At 45.8% G+C, this 20973-nt stretch overlaps 1 protein-coding gene across 1 annotated transcript in view; it reads right to left on the reverse strand.

Annotated features, from left to right (window-relative positions):
• Positions 1 to 20435, reverse strand: part of ZFYVE9 (zinc finger FYVE-type containing 9) — a 69724-nt gene extending 49289 nt beyond the window's left edge. Inside the window, exon 1 of the mRNA XM_056532239.1 lies at positions 20159 to 20435. The gene's annotated coding sequence lies outside the window, so the exon portion shown is untranslated. The remainder of the gene's footprint in view (positions 1 to 20158) is intronic.
• Between the last annotated feature and the right edge of the window lie 538 nt (positions 20436 to 20973).

Genomic DNA, 20973 nt, shown 5'->3' on the forward strand with positions numbered 1-20973 from the left:
ATGTGAAATTGGAGGACAGAAATTAAATGGGGGAGATCGCAATATGTTTATTATATCGCACATGTTCCCCAAATCGCACAGCCCTACTGGGTGTTGTAGTTTTGCAACATCTGGAGGTCTAAGGTCTAAGAGCTAACATGGTGCCACTTTGGATGTGCTAAACTACAACTCCCAGCATGCCTGGACAGCCGGAGGCTGTCCAGGCATGCTGGGTGTTGTAGTTTTGCAACAGATGCAGGCACTCAGCTTGGGAAAGAAAGACCGAATTGGCATTTGAATCTTGGGAGTCCAGGCCCAGATCCTGTGTGCGTGCGTGTGCAGGGTGCATGCCATATGGTGCCGGGCTGCAGGTAATCGCAATTTTTTCCAGAGGAGCCATATCACTATATCACAATTTGTAAAAATTCCCTTGCAATATATCATGCGGCCCTAACTACCAGCATGCCCGGAAAGCCACTGATCATTTCCAGGTAACTGAGCACACTACGGGCAGCATAACCAAGCTGAACAGAACACCGCACAAAAGAGCTGCTCCAATCATCACTACTTACATACTAGACGTACCAGGTTTATGCAAACAAAACCTTAATAATCCGTCAATAAAGTCTGAATAACCAATCAAGCGACATCAATATCCCGTAAAGAATAAAGCAGCAGCTGCAGAAGGGACACAATGTCCATCATCTGCTAAGACCGCGCAATTCCTCCAAAGTACTAGAACAGTGGGATTCATTCACAGCCAGCGCAGACCGCCGGGGATACGAAGAATAATCCCAGCAGGAGATTACAGGAACGCCATCACTGCAAGCGCAACGGCGGCCACGAGACAAGATGGCAAGGTTTCTGCATGGAGAGGAGGAGAGGAACATCTGCAAGAGCCTCATCCGAACATATGGCGGCCCTGCTTGGTTTTACATTTCCTGGGCAAATTTATGCCTAATTCGGGTGGTAGGAATAGAGGCCTGAGATGCATAAACATGGATCCGTCTACCTGAGAAGGGGGGAATAAAAGAACTGGCAAAAATCTGGTAATACAGGAGGGTATTGCACCAAAACCTACTGATCCAAAAAAAAAAGTTAGGGACGGTAGTCTGTCTTGTTCATATACTACTGACATATCATAAAACATAATATAGACGTACTTCTGTATCTGTATTACGGCCGCAAGTCCTGACCTGACCACAGATTAAAAGACACAAACTGACAATAACATAAGGGATCTATGGTATTTCAGTTGTCTTCAGTCGGGCCATCAGATTAGCAGTTTAACAAAACCCATTGCTAGGGGTTAGCGTGACCTTAAGGGAGTAGGGTGGGATGGAGAGGTCCAAGGGTCTGACTGCTGGAACCCCCTTTTGATCTCTTGCCCGGCACCCCAGCTCACTACACAAAGCGGTGATTGACACCCCCCCCCCCCCCCCTCCATGCCACTCTATCAGAGAGCCGGGAATACCCGAGTACAGCGCTTCCGCTCTCCTATAGAATTGCATGGAGGGCCCGTGCCGACCCCCAATCCGTGCATGAGGAGAGCCGGAATGCCGTGCAGGAGATTGCAGTGGGTTCCTAGCGGCTTCACCCACCACAATCTGACACGTATCCCCTATCCAAAGGATAACATTTTCCTAAACTGGAGAACCCCTTTAACACTGATGGCCTCTGCTTGGTTAAGGTCTCACTCTTCACAGTTAAGATAGGCCATCAATGTAAATTCCAGGAATTTTTTATTTGACTATGCTACAGTGGCTGTAAAGTTAGTGTAGTTCATAATATAGTGTCTGTACCTGTGTCTCACAATTCTTCTGTGATTTTCTCCCCAATATTTAATTTTTAGCAGCATACAAAATTACTCAGGTTTTCCCAGGTTGCAGCGCGGCAAAGACATAACATCACTAATCAGGTGTGCAAAGGGAGCATGTCCTGCTTCAATGGGTGGAGTGACCACTGGGTGGGAGAGAGATCATTCTGGAACTAATTGTATTTTTGCAACAGCTGGAGGCACCCTGGTTAGAAAGCACTGGTCTTTTGCATGAAATGCAGCTCATTTGTGTTTCAATGGGGGGGGGGGGGGGAGAAAAGACCTCACACTTACAAACAAGGAACTATGGAGAATTGAAGCACAAAAAGCAAGGCACTCCCCTGTGTGAAACCTTTTAACACAACAAAGATGAAAGGTAAGCCAATGGCCGACTCACCTAAACGGGTTGTGCAAATGGCGGCACAACTTGCTAATGGTCGTGATAGTGAATGGTTGCTGCTTCTTCCTCCAAACGTTCCAAGGCATGAACAATGAATACAACAACTTCCAGATACAACCCCCCAGAGGATCACAGAGTAGTGCCAATAAAATGGTCAACTCAACCAGTGTTTTAAAACCTTTATTAAAAACGCACTTGACGTTTCAAAACCGGTCCGGTTTCTTCTTCAGGTCGAGGAAAGAAACCAGACCAGTTTCAAAATGCATAGTACGTTTTTAATAGAGGTTTTAAAATGCTGGTCGAGTTGACCATTTTATTGGCAGCACCCTATGACCCTCTGGGAGGTTGTATTTGGGAGTCGTTGTAGTTTGAGAGAAAGAACTCCAACAGGAAAAACCCAGTGGTGGCCATAGGGAATTACTCCACTTTTCAAATACAACAGTTCTGCTGAACCTGCCCCCCTTGAGTCTTGGTGTCTGGCTCCTCATGTAAATGGGCAGTATACAGAGTCCCACACAGCGTTGGGTTGCAACTGTGTAGAAGAAAAGCCAAAAAGGACTATAGCGCTTTACAAAACCTCTTTGTTCTATGGATTATTGGGGAGGGGAGGGTCTGAAAGTAAGACAATAATGGCATAGAAGATGTGTGAGCAGAGCCTAAAAAGTGGCCAGTGAGTCTTACATATTAGAGTAATGTTGGCGAAGTTGCTGATTTCGGTGGGGCCAGCCAGTCAACTAAGGTGTGTGGAATGTCTCAACTTTTCCTGATGGTAAATACTGGCGACTGCTGAATTTTAATGCCCAATCCATTTGCTACCACCAGGGGTGCATGGAATAAGCCTACTCACCACTCCTGACACGCACACATACACACTTGGTGGAGCAAAGTGTACGACCAGCTCAAAGATCCCAGTACATATTAGAGAAATATTGACTGAACCGCCCAATAATAGCCTTGTGCCTCTCAGCTCTTCCCAGAGGATGATGGGAGGGCATTCAGGTTCGGTCATGCCGAATTACAATGCCAGAGCCTTGTGTTCTCCCTGGAGATAAGTTTCCAGAATGTGTATAGGGGAATGAGAGGACAAGCAGTCATCTGAAGAGTGTATGGTCACTGTAAGACGTGGCGATGACGTGTCAGTCAAGGATTTATTTCCCTTAAAATAAAATTGTGCTTATTGTGAAGTTGGGGAAGACAGCTGTCAGCTGATCGTATACTTGGCGTACATGTATATAATATAAATGGCCAAAGGGATTCTGTTACCTGCTTTATGCTACTTAAACCACGGACAGCATGAAACTGGTAGCTGGGTCCAGAACACTATCAACTCAAACGAGGAGGTTTCAGAAAAATCATACGATAAAAAAAGTCACAAGGGGCAGTCCTGTTGCTGCTGCTCTCCTTCTCCTCCTCCTCCTCCTCCTCCTCCTCACTGGCCCTGAGTGACACATCTTTGCCTACCTATGTATAGAGAGAGATAGGTCACTCAGCGCTGGCTAGGAGGAGCCCCACTAACTAGTCTGGGCAGCTTATTAAACTAGGATTTCTCCAAAATGCCCACGCGATTTAGAGTAAATCATAGTGTTCTGGGACCTCGCTCCCTGCACCTTATTCATGCTGCTTGGGCTGTATAAAAGAGGTGACAGGTCCCCTTTAAAGCAAACCTGTCATATCACAGAAAAATATCATGCTTACAAATCCCTCTGATCTGCTGCTCACTCATTCTGACATGCACTTCTCAGGAAGAGGTGTGTCCAAGGCAAGCACTGAGCCCGCCCTCACTCACCATGCATTCACTTTCTTTCCTGAGTCTGCTGTGCTGGGTCTCTTCATCAATCACTGAAGGCTGCTCTGTAACCCCCTTAATTTTACGCTGCAGTCTGATAGGACAGGAGTGAGCACAGTCCTGACATCACTCACTGGACTTTGTCTCTGCCTGTGCTTCAGCTGGGACAAAGATGATGCTGCAGTCAGACGTGATTATCCTCTAGATCAGTGGTCTTCAATAGGGATCGACTGATTATCGGTATGGCCGATATTATCGGCCGATAACCACGATTTTGGGCATTATCGGTATCGGCAATTACCTTGCTGATAAGCCGATAATGCCCCGCCCCCCGCACCGCCCCCACCCTCACCGTGACCGCCCACGCCCCCCCCCCCCCCCCCCCCGCCCTCTGAGTCAATTAAAAAAAATTTAACTTACCCGTAATGGGGGTGGTCCGGGCCATCCATCCTTCCTGTAGTGTCAGGTGGCATTCCGGGTGGAGGGTGAACCGGTCCGGGCTGTCCTTCTCTGGAGGTGCTCTTCTCCACTCCGGGCAGGCTCCGGCCTAGTATGCTGCATAGACGCCGCTACGCCGTGACGTCAGGTGCGTCGCTGCGCACGGGCGTCACTGCGCAGCGGCGTCTATGCTGCGTTACTAGGCCGGAGCCTGCCCGGAGTGGAGAAGATGACCCCCGGAGAAGAAGGACAGCCCGGACCGGTTCACCCTCCACCCGGAATGCCGCCGGACACTACAGGAAGGATGGATGGCCCGGACCACCCTGACAGGTAGGGGGAGAGAAGCAGGTGGTGGCGGCGGCCTATGGCACCGCAAAAGCCACTGCAGTGCATTGATTTAAAGCGCCCGCTTTAAATCAATGATCTGCAGCGGTGTCGCGGAGGGGATAAGTAGCCGATAACTTATACCGGAATATCGGTATAAGTTATCGGCTATCGGCCCTAACCTCCACCGATTATCGGTATCGGCCCTAAAAAAACGATATCGGTCGATCCCTAGTTTTCAACCTGCGGACCTCCAGATGTTGCAAAACTACAACTCCCAGCATGCCCGGACAGCTGTTGGCTGTCCGGGCATGCTGATAATTGTAGTTTTGCAACATCTGGAGGTCCGCAGGTTGGAGACCACGGCTCTAGATGATGAGTAGCCCTAGTGGTCTTTTTTTAAATCCATTTCTTTAAAAAAGGGGATAAATATTTTTATGAAGCATATTAGAAAGATTCACGTTTCGTCAAGACGTACAACATATAAAACGTTTTTGATTCTGACTTTGCCCACTTAAAGGGGTTGTCCTTCGAAAGATACTCATCCCCCATAGAGCTTAAAGGAGTGGCAGCACACATGTCCCACTGCCGCTCTATTCTACCAGGGAGAGAGGACCCTGATTTTTGTGATTGGGAAGTGTCCCAGCAAGTCAGACCCCCACGGATCAGACACTCAGACACCCTTTAGTGCAAGAAAAATCTGTAATAAAAAGGGTCGTCTGGAATTTTAAATTTCTTTTGTCCATACGTGAACATTATACGGAATAAAATAACTTGTTCACAGAAAGAAATTCTGCATCCTTTATCATTATCTAATGCTGGTCCTATTAAAACCGCGTCTACGCCTCGACCCATACAGCGCAACATTTTCCAACAATACATCCTGTTTAAAGGATCAGAGAATATGCTCTTGATGGGAAAAAAAAAATTACTTTTTATCTTATCTTCTGTAGCCCAAAAGAAAACCATAAATCCTTCAAAAGTGCGCAAAATAATAGGAACAATGCGGATGACGACAATTCTGGTGATGCAGAGAATCCCACAGTGCCCTACACAATATTGAATGGTGGAGAACAGATATGCGCGGTCTATTTAATAGCAGGCAGGGTGCAGACGTTCGGGTGAATGGAACAGCTGGATCATAGACCTGCCGCCGAACATCACACGTTCCATAGATCACAGCGTCTGAGCGTTGCTTGTAATGTGGGCAGAATTACTGAACCCAGCCCAGGACTCCATAACAGAGCGTGCAGAGCCGCACAGAAGCGTGCATCGTATGGGCCCTCCCATGTAATGGGGATGACCTCATGCACACAATGACCTACAAAAAGTTGTCATGCGTGTGTTATTCATTATTGGTATAGTGTGGCGTGCCAGCAGGGTAAAGTCACAGGCTCCTATGACACAGCCGCTGCCTTCTGAATAATGCAAAGCCTGCAACCGACACTATGTCTCTGCTACATCTTCTATAAGGCTCCAGACTATTATGGGCTTGCGGTAAACATCCCAGCAAGTGCACAGACAATTTCCTTCCCTCCTGGTCAGTGACAAATTCCTGGGCAATAAAAACGCCCCCATATATACAGTACAAGAACGAGTACAAATACTTTTTTTTTTTTTTTTTTTTACTCGCTGATACCAATTACCGATACTTCTTTCTATGTCTTGTGACAGGGTTTTTTATGTTTTTTTAATTTTTTTTAATGTTTTTTAGTTTTTATAAGAGGAAAGGATTTTTTTTATATACGGTATAAAAAAAGATTTTTTTAAATGTTTTTTAGTTTTTATAAGAGGAAGGGATTTTTTATATATATATATATATATATATATATATATATATATATATATATATATATATAAAAAGATTTTATTTTATTTAATACACATTTATTTTTTTACACTTTTTTTCACTTTTTTTTAAAGGACAACTGTAGTGGTACCGTTTTACATATGCCTGTGCCCGGGCCTCAAAAATAAATAAAATAAACTCATACATACCTTCCTACGAGCCCCCGTTGGTCCGGCACAGGCTTCACAGTCCAGCAGTGCTGACGTCATTCCATTTCCTGGGGACGGGGACGCCGCAGAGCCGTCGGCGTATCACCGGCCGCAGCGATGTCCCGCCACGGCTGGTGATAGGCTGAGCCGACTGTCATGTAAGGAGCTCTGGCCGGCTTCTTACATGACAGTGGGCTCAGCCTATCACCAGCCGGGGCGGGACATCGCTGCGGCGGGTGATACGCCGACGGCTCTGCGGCTTCCCCGTCCCCAGGAAGTGGAATGACATCAGCACTGCCGGACCGTGAGACCTGTGCCGAACCAACGGGGGCTAGTAGGAAGGTATGTATGTGTTTATTTAGTTTGTTTTTTTGAGGCACGGGCACGGGCATATGGAAAACGGTACCACTACAGTTGTCCTTTAAGTCACTATAGGGAACTATTACATGTAACCTGTAGATTGCATACACTGATGAATGATATGCCATAGCATAGCAGTGATCAGTGTTATTGGCGCTCCTTTACTACTGCCTGCCATGGCTAACAGCAGTAAAAGAGTGACGATTGGACGGTACGGAGCACGGTAAGGGACCTCCGACCGTCCTCACAGCTGATCGGGACACCGCGGTGATCCCGATCAGCATCCCTGAGCTAACCGTCAGTTAAGGAATTTTCATTTAAAATGGTTTTTATTGGGTTTTTACATTACAGACAACCTGGGAGCACCCAGGGAAACATAACAGTGTTGTACAATACAAAGAGATGTACAGTAAAGAAATATATGCAACAGTTAGGACAACAATGGAAAAAAAATAAACATGGCAGATAAGCATTAGGCAAGGATGAGATGATGATATGCAAGATGAAATTAGAGACCAATGAGAAGTGCTGAGTACTAGAATACATCTATCTGAGACAAAAGCACTACCTGGTATAGAGAACAATGATATCATACGTGAGCGCAGAATATGGATGAACTAGATAACATAACCTCCCCCAGTACCTCCAATCATCTCTGACATCTTATCTAGGGTACGGAGTAATAAGATGAGCGTTTCCAATAGAACCCTTTATAGGTGAATGCCTCATAACAGGAGATGATTTTTTCGGATGTCATATTCAGAGATTCAATCACTTCCTTGATAGTTGGAATGGTAGGGGTCTTCCAGCAGCTGAGTAAGGTAATTTTGGCTATTATACACAGTAAACGGACTATAGCTCTACATTTACTGAGAAGTAGGTTAACTCCCAGAAATAAAAGACATGTGCTTAACCAATAGGGCATGGTGTTAAAGGGGTACTTCGGCCCTAAGACATCTTAACCCCATAATCTTGCATTCGGAACCCACCTCTTTGAGCTGCACGCCGCGCTGCCAGCTCACAAACTGCCCGATGCCGGCCGCGGTGCCGGCCCCCGTGTGACGTCATGCCCCGCCCCCACTATGCAAGTCTATGGGAGGGGGCGTCACGCCCCCTCCCATAGACTTGCATAGCGGGGGCAGGGGTGACGTCACATGAGGGCGGAGTCGTGACGTCACGGTACTCCGGCCCCGTGGTCGGCACCCGGCAGCGCGGCATGCAGCTCAAAGAGATGGGTGCCGAATGCAAGATTTCGGGGGGTCCCCAGCGGCGGGAGCCCCGCGGTCAGACATCTTATCCCCTATCCTTTGTATAGGGGATAAGATGTCTTATGGCCGGAGTGCCCCTATAAGGATTCTTGGAGGGATTTACAGGAGCTAATATGTGGACAAGTCCATAGGATATGCAACGAGGTGCCTCTACAACCACAGCCTCTCCAGCATTTGTTTGACACATGATGGGAGTTGTAATTTTGCAACAGCTGCAGGGCCACAGCTTGGGGAACACTTGGGGTGGGTTGCTGGCGGTAGCAATTGAGGTCACCTAATGGGCCTACAATGCTGGTGCCTGGGAACCTTATGTTATCCTGGGGGGGGGGATAAAAAAAATAAAAATAAAAAACAAGTGGACAGGTTTTGATAAATCTCCCCCATAGACTCTCTGCATAAATTTGATGTATTAGTCAATATAAAAAAAAAAAAAATTTTTAAACAATGTTTTTAAAAAAAATGGAACTTCAGCAACCATAGAAACATCTGACTAAAAGGCTAAAGAAACGAAAAAACTTTATGAAAACCAAAATTTGGTCTCAATACTTTTGGCCATGACTGTTCTGTTCCCTGTTATTCCGGACTATGAAGGGACCCGGGAACACATCCAGTTTTGATCGTACATTTTCCAAAACAAGCCGGGTATGTTCACCGCCTGTATGTAATGACTTCTGTTATGAAGTGCAGAGTGGAAACCTGACCCCACAGAAGTGCTGCCTCAGGACCTCAGCATAAGGCCGCTTTCACAATACGGCGGCGTTTTGTTTTGCGTCCATATTACCAACTTATGTCCCAGCCTGATGACCTGAGAGCTGTCACCAGACAAAGAGTCATGAGGCCGTAATATAGAGACAAATGTGTTTGTATTACAGCCCTTGTGAACTGTTAGGAGCCAGCAAAAAATATGTTAGGAAGCAGGATTTTATTTTAAAGGGGTACTCCGGTGGAAAATCTTTTTCTTTTTTTTTTTTTTCTTTTTTTTTTTTCTTTTTTTTTTTTAAATCAACTGGTGCCAGAAAGTTAAACAGATTTGTAAATTACTTCAATTTAAAAATCTTAACCCTTCCATTACTTATCAGCTGCTATATACTCCACAGGAAGTTCTTTTCTTTTTGAATTTCCTTTCTGTCTGACCACAGTGCTCTCTGCTGACACCTCTGTCCATTTTAGGAACTGTTTGGTTTGCTATGGGGATTTGCTCATACTCTAGATAGTTCCTGACATGGACAGAGGTGTCAGCAAAGAGCACTGTGGTCAGACAGAAAGGAAACTCTAAAAGAAAAAACTTCTTGGGGAGCATATAGCAGCTGATAAGTACTGGAAGGATTAAGATTTTTAAATAGACGTAATTTACAAATCTGTTTAACTTTCTGGCACCAGTTGATTTAAAAAAAAAGTTTTCCTGTGGAGTACCCCTTTAACAACCATAGGTTTACAGATACCACTTATTTTTAGACAATTACATATTACTTTATGAATACTCTATTACATTTTTTTTTCTAGGTTGTGATATGATAAAAAATTACCAATTTTGATGTTTAAATTTTTCTTTTTTTTTTTGCTTTTACGCTGTTGACCGTGATCAGTTATGTAATAATTTATACTTTGGATAATTTCACACATGGTGCCTTGAAATATTTTTTCCTTTTTTATTTAGAAAAGGAGGGAGATTTGGATTTTTATTGTAGAGTGGAGGGTTATACATTGTTTTTGTTTTTTTAAACACTTCTTCTGGCTACCCTAAGCCCTTTTATAAGCAATTGTTCAATGGGTTAGGCTGGGTTCACACCACGTTTTTCAAATACGGTTACCGTATACGGTTTTCCGCTAAAAAACGTATGGCAAAAACCGTATGCAACCTTATACAACCGTATGACTCCAAATTAAAACGTATACGGTTTTTCCCCGTACGGTTCTATCCGTTTGCATCAGTTTTTGCGCGCGGTTTTGCTATTTTGTTGGAATCAGTTTTCCAGCAATTTAATAAAGTTACTATTGTTCTATTGAAATTCCAATCTGCGCATGTGTCAACTCCAAAAACGGATTAGAAAAACCGTATACAACCGTATTCTGAAATTCTGTGTACGGTTCTCATAGACAGCAATGTTAAAAGAACCGCATACGGTTCGCATACGGTTTTCCAACCGGAGGCAAAAACGTGGTCGACAGCGTTTTTGCCTACGGTTGAAAAATCGGCAAAACCGTATCCGAGGCAAAATGGATGCAAACGTACACAACATTTGGAATACTGTTTACAATGCATTCTCTATGCATACGGTTTCGGATACGGTTGTATACGTTTTTTTGCGGAAAACCGTATACGGTTACCATATTTGAAAAACGTGGTGTGAACCCAGCCTTACATAGATCAAGGAGACTGGTGATTTATTGCAGTAGTCTGTCAAAGGGGTGGCCTAAGAAGTGATCAGTACCACGCAATTACATGGTGGCAGCCGGTATCTACTAGGGGTGTGAATCGCCAAGAATTTGGCGATTCGATTCGAATCGCGATACCAGTGTGGCGATTCAATAAATCCCGATATATCGCGATACCGTCTAGGTGACGATACATCACAATATATCCCGATTCTGTCTAAAAAAACAATGTCTTTTACACTTTTATTAAAACTTTATTTTTATTACATTTTTTTTATACACTTTAGTCTTTTCTTTTAGGAATCATTAGATTCCTCAGACAGATGAATAGAGTTCTATTGAACTCCATTTATCTGCGATCCATTGATAGAGCCTGGTCCAGCCAGGATCTATCAATGACAGAGTCACAGAGAGCAGGGAAGCAGAGGTAAGCCCTCCGGCTACCTCCATAGTGGATCGCCCGCCCGCGATCGCGCTGCGAGGGGCGATCCACCCCACTAGCCCACCAGGGAACATTCACAGATCCCTTTAGATGCCACTGTCAGCTTTGACAGCGGCGATCTAAAGGGTTAATAGGCAGCCGCGGCGATCGCCGCATGCTGGCTATTAGCGGCGGCCCCCTGCTACTGAGAACAGCCGGGGGCTGCAGAGTATGGAGCGGGCACGAGTCGGGAGCCCGCTCCATACACACTGCAGAGCACCGCATGCTGGATATTAGCGGCGGTGATGCATCAGCGGCCCCCGGCTACTGAAATCAGCCGGGGGCCGAAGAGTATGGAGCGGGCACGAGTCGGAGCCCGCTCCGTACACCCAGAGCGCCGCCGCGTCAGATCTGGCTGACAAAATGTGGAACTTGTATCTCCTGATGCCCGGGACATGCTGTTCCGGGGATCAGGAGATAGAAATTCCACATCACTAAAAGAATCGATTCAAAAATATTTTGAATCGATTCAGTATCGGCAAGTGAAAAATCGCGATAATCGCGGGAATCGATTTTTTCTTACATCCCTAGTATCTACTGGGTATTATGCGGGTATGACAATCGGAAAGGCTACAGTACCAAGTCCTTACAGCTCCCCCCCCCCCGGCCATAGACACTGTGGCTCCTCCTCATTATTTTGCCAATGAAAGGCGGCGGACAGTTCTCTGTGCCATTTGACTGAATCCCAGATACAAGAGGAAGGAAGAGAGGACGGGTATAATTGTCCATGTTAAGAGCTGCAGGAGTGCCCGTTGTCATCCTGGCTGTTGGGCATGCCTCGTTCCATATATATTTGTGTTTCAATGCCAGTGCACACAGGTCTGACAAAATTCTTAGTCTCCATGGCAATCTGGGGTCTGGGATTCATTGAGTCATGTCATAAAGGTAACCGGTCATGGAACATGGCTCCGATTCATCAGGGAACTTCCCCCAGCTCCACCAACATCGATCGACAGATTTCTCTCAGTTTTCATACCGGGAGAGATCTGTCAATCAAGACCTCCAAAACGGAGGGGGTGGCACTGTTGACTTGGTCCAACTCTTAGGGTGGGTTCACACCAAGGTTTCCATGTACAGTTTCATATTTCAAACCGTATGGAACCGTATTGGAAACCATATCCATAGACATCCATAGTCTATATCCATAGACAATGCATTGGAAACCATATGCAACTTAATGCACCCGGTTGCGTGCGGTTTGTTTTTAATACGTCCCCCCCCCACCCCCTCACCCCCTTTCTCTAAATCGTGTTCTACCACGGTTTTTTGTCCCAGTGTAAAACCGTATTGTAACCGTATACGGTTTTTGTAACATGGAAGTCAATGAGAACCATAGTGAACCGTATGTGTCTACGGTTTCATCCGGTTTTCCCTATACAGTTTTTAACTTTGCACATGCGCATTTCGACTCTTAAGAATTCTAAATAGAACTATTGAAACTTTATTTAATAAAGAACAAAAATCTTAAAACCAGATTTGATGTAATTGTTAAAAAAAAACTTATAAAACCACATACAACCAGACACAACATTTTCAAACCAAACTGTATACCGGTTCTTTTTAAAAGGGGATATGCAGGGAAAAGCTATCAACTGGCTCCAGAAAGTTAAACAGATTTGTAAATTACTTCTATTTAAAAAATCTTAATCCTTTCAGTACTTATGAGCTGCTGAAGTTGAGTTGTTCTTTTCTATCTAAGTGCTGTCTGATGACACCTGTCTCGGGAACTGTCCAGTGTAGAAGCAAATCCCCATAGCAAACCTCTTCTACTCTGTGCAGTTCCCGAGACAAGCAGAGATGTCAGCAGAGAGCACTGTTGCCAGACAGAAAAGAACAACTCAACTTCAGCAGCTAATAATTATTGGAAGGATTAAGATTTTTTTTAATAGAAGTAATTAACAAATCTCTTTAACTTTCTGGAGCCAGTTGATATAAAAAAAATAATGTTTTTTCCTGGAATACCCCCTTTAAGCACACGGTTGCATACAGTTTGGTCCGGTTTTGAGGAATACGGTTTTGACTAAAAAAAAAACCTAATAGAAAACCGTGGGGACAAACCGTGGTGTGAACGCATCCTTAGCCGAAGTCATATGGATAACTCCTCTGAAATGGCGCAGCCATACAGAGCGATGATGCTGCGGCAAGGGAACCTGTCCCTGTTTCATGCTGCCTGTGTTTCGAGGCTAGTGCCAGGTTATCTATGCCTTTACGGATTTGCACAGGACCAGGCCGGATCACGCACTTGGTGAAAGAGAAATTTCTTTACCCAGACGACTATCTCTCATTATTTCTGCCACATATGTTGCGCTCACATCATCCCGATGACAAGTGTGTTTTTTTTGGGACATTTCAGACACCAACCACCACATCTCGGCTAATATCAGCATCTGCCGGGTTTAGCATTGGCACACGTTCCTGCTTTTAATTAAAAAAACATAAGGCGGACTGGAGCCAAAGCTAGAACAACATTGTGTTCACATGAGCGATACACTCACTGGTGCCGGCTTGTGATGCAAAAGCGAACCCGGCACACCCTGCATGGAATAGGATTTGCAATGCAAAAAATAATCCAATGCTGCTGGTGTGTGACCATCAACCCTTCTGGAGATGGGTCTAAGGCAGTGCTTCCAAACCAGAGTGCCTCCAGCTGTTGCAAAACTACAACTCCCAGCATGCCCGGACAGCCGTTGGCTGTCCGGGCATGCTGGGAGTTGTAGTTTTTGCAACAGCTGGAGGCACCCTGGTTGGGAAGCACTGGTCTAAGGGGATCAAACAAGCAGAGAAAACACTTTTCTCATAATGCTCCTTTAACTGCTGATTACTTTTCAGATCTCAAGATGTTTTGTTAATGCATTAAAGGGGTACTCCACTGGAAAACATTTTTTTTAATCAACTGGTGCCGGAAAGTTAAACAGATTTGTAAATTACTTCTATTAAAAAATATTAATCCTTGCAGTACTTATCAGCTGTTGTATGTTCCACAGGAAGTTCTTTTCTTCCTGAATTTCTTTTCTGTCTGACCACAGTGCTCTCTGCTGACACCTCTGTCCATTTTAGGAACTGTCCAGAGCAGGAGAGGTTTGCTATGGGGATTTGCTCCTGCTTTGGACAGTTCTGAAAATGGACAGAGGTGTCAGCAGAGAGGACTGTGGGCAGACAGAAAGGAAATTCAAAAAGAAAAGAACTTCCTGTGGAACATACAACAGCTAATAAGTACTGGAAGGATTAAGACTTTTTTTTAATAGAAGTAATTTACAAATCTGTAGAACTTTCTGGCTCCAGTTGATTTAAAAAAAAAAAAAAAAAAAAAAAGTTTTCCAGTGGAGTACCCCTTTAACCTCTTCAGGGCGTATGCATACGCCCGTGGGAATTCCGGTCCCCGCCGATAGCCGGTTGGGGACCAGACCGGGCTGCCTGCTGGAATCATTCAGCAGGCATCCCGGCACATCGCCAAGGGGGGTCCCGAGACCCCCCCCCCCCCCATGTCGGCGATCGCAGAAAATCGCATGTCAATTCAGACATGCGATTTTCTGCTATTCCGGGCTGATCGGGTCTCTGGTGAGCCGATCGCCCGGAAAATAGGGATGATCGGAGCTGTCAGTGACAGCCCCGATCATCCTGAGGGATAGGAGCGAGAATGCAGTGCTACGATCTCCTCCTATCCCCTGCCATTGGTCAGAAATGAATTCTGACCAGAATGGCAGCGCATGACAGGGGGTTGCCATGGAAACCCCCCGCTCTGCCCACCCCTGGATGTCGGGCAGAACGGGGGGAGAAGATGGAGGCCGGTACCTGAAAAGAAGATGGCGTGGGGACCGGCGATCATCAGAGACATCCAGCGGAGATCATGGTGCAGGTAGGGAGGCGACACAAGGGGGGGGGAGAGGGGAAGTTAGGTGGCAGTAAAGAGATCTTTACTGCTGTATTCCTAGTGGTTGCCAAACTACAACTCCCAGCATGCCCAGACAGCCAAAGGCTGTTTGGGCATGCTGGGAGTTGTAGTTTGGCAACATCTGGAGGGTCACAGTTTGGTGACCACTGTTGCAGTGGTGCCCAAACGGTAGCCCTCCAGATGTTGCCAAACTACAACTCTCAGCATGCCTAGACTGCCCAGGCCTGCTGGGAGTTGTAGTTCTGTAACATCTGTCCCTTCAGATTTTGCAACTTTCATGAAAATTTTGAAAATTGCTGCTCTACTTTGAAGCCCTCTAATTTTTTCAAAAAGTTAAAATATGTCCATTTTATGATGCCAACATAAAGTGGACATATTGTGTTTGTGAATCAATATAACATGTATTTGGAATATCAAATTCCCTTACAAGTAGAGAGTTTCAAAGTTAGAAAAATGCAAATTTTTCAACATTTTCATGAAATTTGGGGATTTTTCACCAAGAAAGGATGCAAGTAATGACGAAAATTTACCACCAAAATAAAGTAGAATATGTCACAAAAAAAACAATCTCAGAATCTGAATATTCGGTAAAAGCATCTTAGAGTTATTAATGCTTAAAATGACGGTGGTCAGAATTGCGAAAAAGGGCCGCGTCCTTAAGGGGTTAAGGAAGCCATTGTCCTCTCCACCCTATAGCATCCTGTGTTAATGTTAACAAGAACGTCCAGGATCTGACCATTGTGGCAGCGACCTGTAAGGCTGATAAAGAATAACTCTGCCGCAAAGGGGTTAACAGTCGTGCATGTAACTAGTCATGTAGGAGTAATATCACTACACAAGTAGTTCAGGGAATAATATGGAATTTAGGATTTTGTATGACAGAAAATATGGGGCTCTTCAGGGTCAAATTAGAATTACACAGGATCTCCATGTACCGCCATGTAGAGCTGGGCGGTATGACCAAATATGTGTATCACTGTATTTTTGTAACTTATGGCGGTTCCACAGTATATAACGGTATTTCTTTCACCCTCCCCCCCCCCCCCCCAATCATATGTGACCCGCCAGCGCTGTTCGGCTCCCCCCCCAATTAATTATCATCCCAGCAGGGAACTACTGACATGTGTCACCCACAAGCACTGCCCTCCTCGTCTTTGTTGCGGGCCGCTGGAAATCTATACTGTACGCCAGTGGTCTCCAACCTGCGGACCTCCAGTTGTTGCATAAACTACAACTCCCAGCATGCTGGGAGTTGTAGTTTTGCAACAGCTGGAGGTCTGCAGGTTTGAGACCACTGCTGTACGCTGTATCCCTATGCTCGGGCTGCAAAAGATAAACAAAATAAACTTTAATTCACCTACGTCAGCCTCACACTGTTCCTTGGGACTGGAACGTTGGACAGCCGTCAGCCTATCAGCGGCAGGAGCGATGTCCTACCCCGGCCAGTGATAGGTTAAACGCACTGTCATGTAGGAAGCCGGCAGGGGGCGGGACATCGCTCCGGCTGGTGATAGGCTGACGGCTGTCCGACGTTCCTGTCCCCAGCGTAAGGCCGACGTAGGTAAGTTAAAGTTTATTTTCTTTATCTTTTTCAGCCCGGGCATAGGAATACAGCCGTTGGATGTCCGGGCATGCTGGGAGTTGTAGTTATGCAACATCTGGACGTCCGCAGGTTGGAGACCACTGGCGTACAGTATAGAGTTCCAGCGGCCCGCAACAAAGAGGAGGAGGGCAGTGCTTGTGGTTGACATATGTGAGTAGTACCCTGCTGGGATGATAATTAGGGGGGAGCAAAACAGCGCTGGCGGGTCCCATGATTTGGTGGGGGGAGCAGAACAGTGCTGGCGGGTCACATGATTTGGTGGGGGGAGCAGAACAGTGCTGGCGGGTCACATGATTTGGTGGGGGGAGCAGAACAGTGCTGGCGGGTCACATGATTTGGTGGGGGGAGCAAAACAGTGCTGGCGGGTCACATGATTTGGTGGGGGGGAGCAGAACAGTGCTGGCGGGTCACATGATTTGGTGGGGGGGAGCAGAACAGTGCTGGCGGGTCCCATGATTTGGTGGGGGGGGAGCAGAACAGTGCTGGCGGGTCACATGATTTGGTGGGGGGGAGGGGGCAGAACAGCGCTGGCGGGTCACATGATTTGGTGGGGGGAGCAGAACAGTGCTGGCGGGTCACATGATTTGGTGGGGGGGGGGGCAGAACAGCGCTGGCGGGTCACATATGATTAGTTCCCCAATGTGGGGGCAGCGCAGCGCTGGGCTGATAATTCATTCCCAAGGGGGAGGGGCCCAACCGGTATTGCGGTATGGGGAAAAATTCATATCATGCAGCCCAAAATTGTCGGTATTCGGTATGAACCGGTATACAGCCCAGCCCTACCGCCATGTGGATATTCAGCATGACAGTAAGAAAAAGGCGCTGTATGAAATTGTGGGCAAGAAGTACAGTAGGGGCCATTGCAGAATATATTCTATACTACCAAATGCCCAGGAGGAATGCTGGGGTTTAAATATATATTGTATCACCAAACCCCACACCCGGAAAAAATCTGGAAAGTGCTCCCTCCCTTCCTAATAAAACTCAACTTTTATTTTTGTGCTTTAAAGATGTAGAACAGTTGGAGAACCAAAAATGTTTGTTTAAAAACCCAGCAAAATCCCCACTGTACGTGTATATTCAGCCCATGTGAGAGTCTATTTGCCCTGTGTCTGCAGCGCTACAGGGATATGGGGTGACAGCAATGCTGATGTTACAATGTAAATGCACAGCCTCCCTGCATGTTTCGTGACAGCAGTCCCATCATCAGGGGTATCTGAGGCTTATTATTGACATATACAACACACATCCATAATGCACCAGTGTGCATACGGCCCTTCGGGTTAGACGCTATTAACTCCTTAGTGACAAGCTCATTTTGGGGGTGTAATGACCATGAAATCGTATGTGCACTATTTTCCATAGACTGTCATAAGGGCCTGTTTTTTGCAGGGTGAGTTGTATTTTTTTTCCCCATTAGTCTCAGTTTGTGGTATATGTAATGTATATCTTTATTTTTATTATTGATAGGCTGCTGTTTTTCTTTTTTTTTGGAGGGGGGGGGGGTTGTTTGTTTGTTTTTTGGGGGGGGGAGCAATTCTTTGTTTTCTGGATTTTTATTTTTTAAATTTTTTTTTTAACAACGTAAACCACACAGTAGCAAAACTACATCTCCCAGCTTGCCCAGACAGCCAAGGGCAATCTGTTGATTGCTAATACTGATCAGTGCTTTGCATAGGCTTAATATTGATCAGTGTAATTGGCGATCTACTTGTATTGTCTGCCACGGCCCGTGGAGCTGGTTAAATTGAGCTTCGGCCTCCATCTTGACTCATTAGAACCCTACGATTGTGCTTTTGGAGGTCTGATGAATCTCTCAAAGTCCCTCTTCTGCTTCAGATACTGTGATTAGTATAAAGGGTTAATGGCGGACAGTGTGATCGCTGATGTCGGCCATTAGCAGCTGAGCCCACGGTCTATGAAGCAAGCGCAGCTACTGCACTTGCTTTATAGTTTTAATAAGTCAGGATGAACATGTACATCCTGGTGCGCCAAGTACCAAGCAGCCAGGGTGTACAGGTATGCCCTGTGTCCTCTAGGAGTTAAAAGGGGTATTCCAGGAAAAAACATATATAACTTTCTCTCTCAACTGGCTACAGAAATTTAAACAGATTTGTAAATAACTTATATTAAAAAAATCTTAATCCTTCCAGTAGTTATGAGCTGCTGAAGTTGAATTGTTCTTTTCTGTGTGACAATAGAGAGCACTGTTTTGAGACAGAAAAGAACAACTCAAATTCAGCAGCTGATAACTACTGGAAGGATTAAGATTGGAAAACATTGCAGTGTGTCTGCTCGTAGCAGCGTATTGCCGCTCCCAGCAGGCACATTTAAAGCCACCATGCAGGGGTCCTTCAGCGGCAGATCTGCAGCGTAAAATACGCCGTGGGTCTGCTCGTGTGAACGTACTCTAATACAGGATATAACTCAGGATAAGTAATGCAATGTACACAGTGACCCCCACCAGCAGAATAGTGAGTACAGCTCTGGAGTATAATACAGGATATAACTCAGGATCAGTACAGGATAAGTAATGCATTGTACACAGTGACCTCACCAGCAGAATAGTGAGTACAGCTCGGGAGTATAATACAGGATATAACTCAGGATCAGTACAGGATAAGTAATGTAATGTATATACACAGTGACCCCACCAGCAGAATAGTGAGTACAGCTCTGGAATATATTACAGATATAACTCAGGATCAGTACAGGATAAGTAATGTAATGTATATACACAGTGACCCCACCAGCAGAATAGTGAGTACAGCTCTGGAATATATTACAGATATAACTCAGGATCAGTACAGGATAAGTAATGTAATGTATATACACAGTGACCTCACCAGCAGAATAGTGAGTACAGCTCTGGAGTATAATACAGGATATAACTCAGGATCATTACAGGATAAGTAATATAATGCAATGTACACAGTGATCTCACCAGCAGAATAGTGAGTGCAGCTCTGGAGTTTAATACAGGATATAACTCATGATCAGTACAGGATAAGTAATGTAATGTATATACAGTGACCTCACCAGCAGAATAGTGAGTACAGCTCTGGAGTATAATACAGGATATAACTCAGGATCAGTACAGGATAAGTAATATAATGCAATGTACACAGTGATCCCACCAGCAGAATAGTGAGTGCAGCTCTGGAGTATAATACAGGATGTAACTCAGGATCAGTACAGGATAAGTAATGTAATGCAATGTACACAGTGACCTCACCAGCAGAGTAGTGAGTGCAGCTCTGGAGTAAAGAGCAGGATAATATCCCCCAACATCATGTGCCGTAAAGCATGACCACATGTCGTGCAGGCTGATTATACAGGCTCTGCAGGCAGGTAAGTGCCCCGGGGGAGCTGTATACAGAGGTAGTGATGCTCCCGGAGCCCTGCACCTCCCGTGCCCTATATCTGTGGACACTCACCGGGGGGCTCCTCATGCCGAGCTGGCGGCACAGGCTCCCGGGGTCTTCTCCCGTCCTCAGGAACACGCCGCCTCCTCTAATAGCAGCCGCGGTGTAAGGACGAGCAGGCCTCGGGCCTCGTCAGCTTCCCCGGCCAGGTTCTCACCCCGACGTCCGGCTCCTGCCTGGTATGCGGCCCGGCTCCGTGTGCCCCCAGCTCCGCTGCTGTCACTGCCATGTCCGGCCCGACCAGAGGAGAGGAGGGCAGGGAGAAAGGAGAGAGAGAGAGCCGCGGCCGAGAGCGCCAGCGCCCCCTGCCTGGGAGGAGAGAGAACTGCAAGCGGCCTAGGCATAGCGCAGGGATGGGGAGGTCAGTTTTCCAACCAGTGTGCCTCCAGCTGTTGCAAAACTGCAACTCCCAGCATGCCCGGACAGCCTTCGGCTTTTGCTGTGAGTTGTAGTTTTGCAACATCAGGACACACACTGGTTGGAAAACACTGATTATATATATATATATATATACATATATATATACAGGGCTCTAGTCCTGCAGGAACGCATGGGAACGGAGTTCCTGCACTTTTTCTACAGCAGGAACTCTGTTCCCATTAGCAGAGGTCCTGCAGGATCAGCCTTTGAGTGGAAATCTGGGGTGAGTTCCCTCACTTTTTATTCCCAGGCCGTGACCCCTGCATATATATATATATATATATATATATATATATATATATGAAAAAATGCAGCAGCACTCCGTTGTAGATGAAAAAAGTGGAGTTAAGCTTTATTCATCAGGTGCAGTACACGACGTTTCGACCGTCTCTCACGGTCTTTGTCAA

The sequence above is a fragment of the Hyla sarda genome, chromosome 7, assembly GCF_029499605.1.
Source record: "Hyla sarda isolate aHylSar1 chromosome 7, aHylSar1.hap1, whole genome shotgun sequence".
Taxonomy (NCBI): Eukaryota; Metazoa; Chordata; class Amphibia; order Anura; family Hylidae; genus Hyla; species Hyla sarda.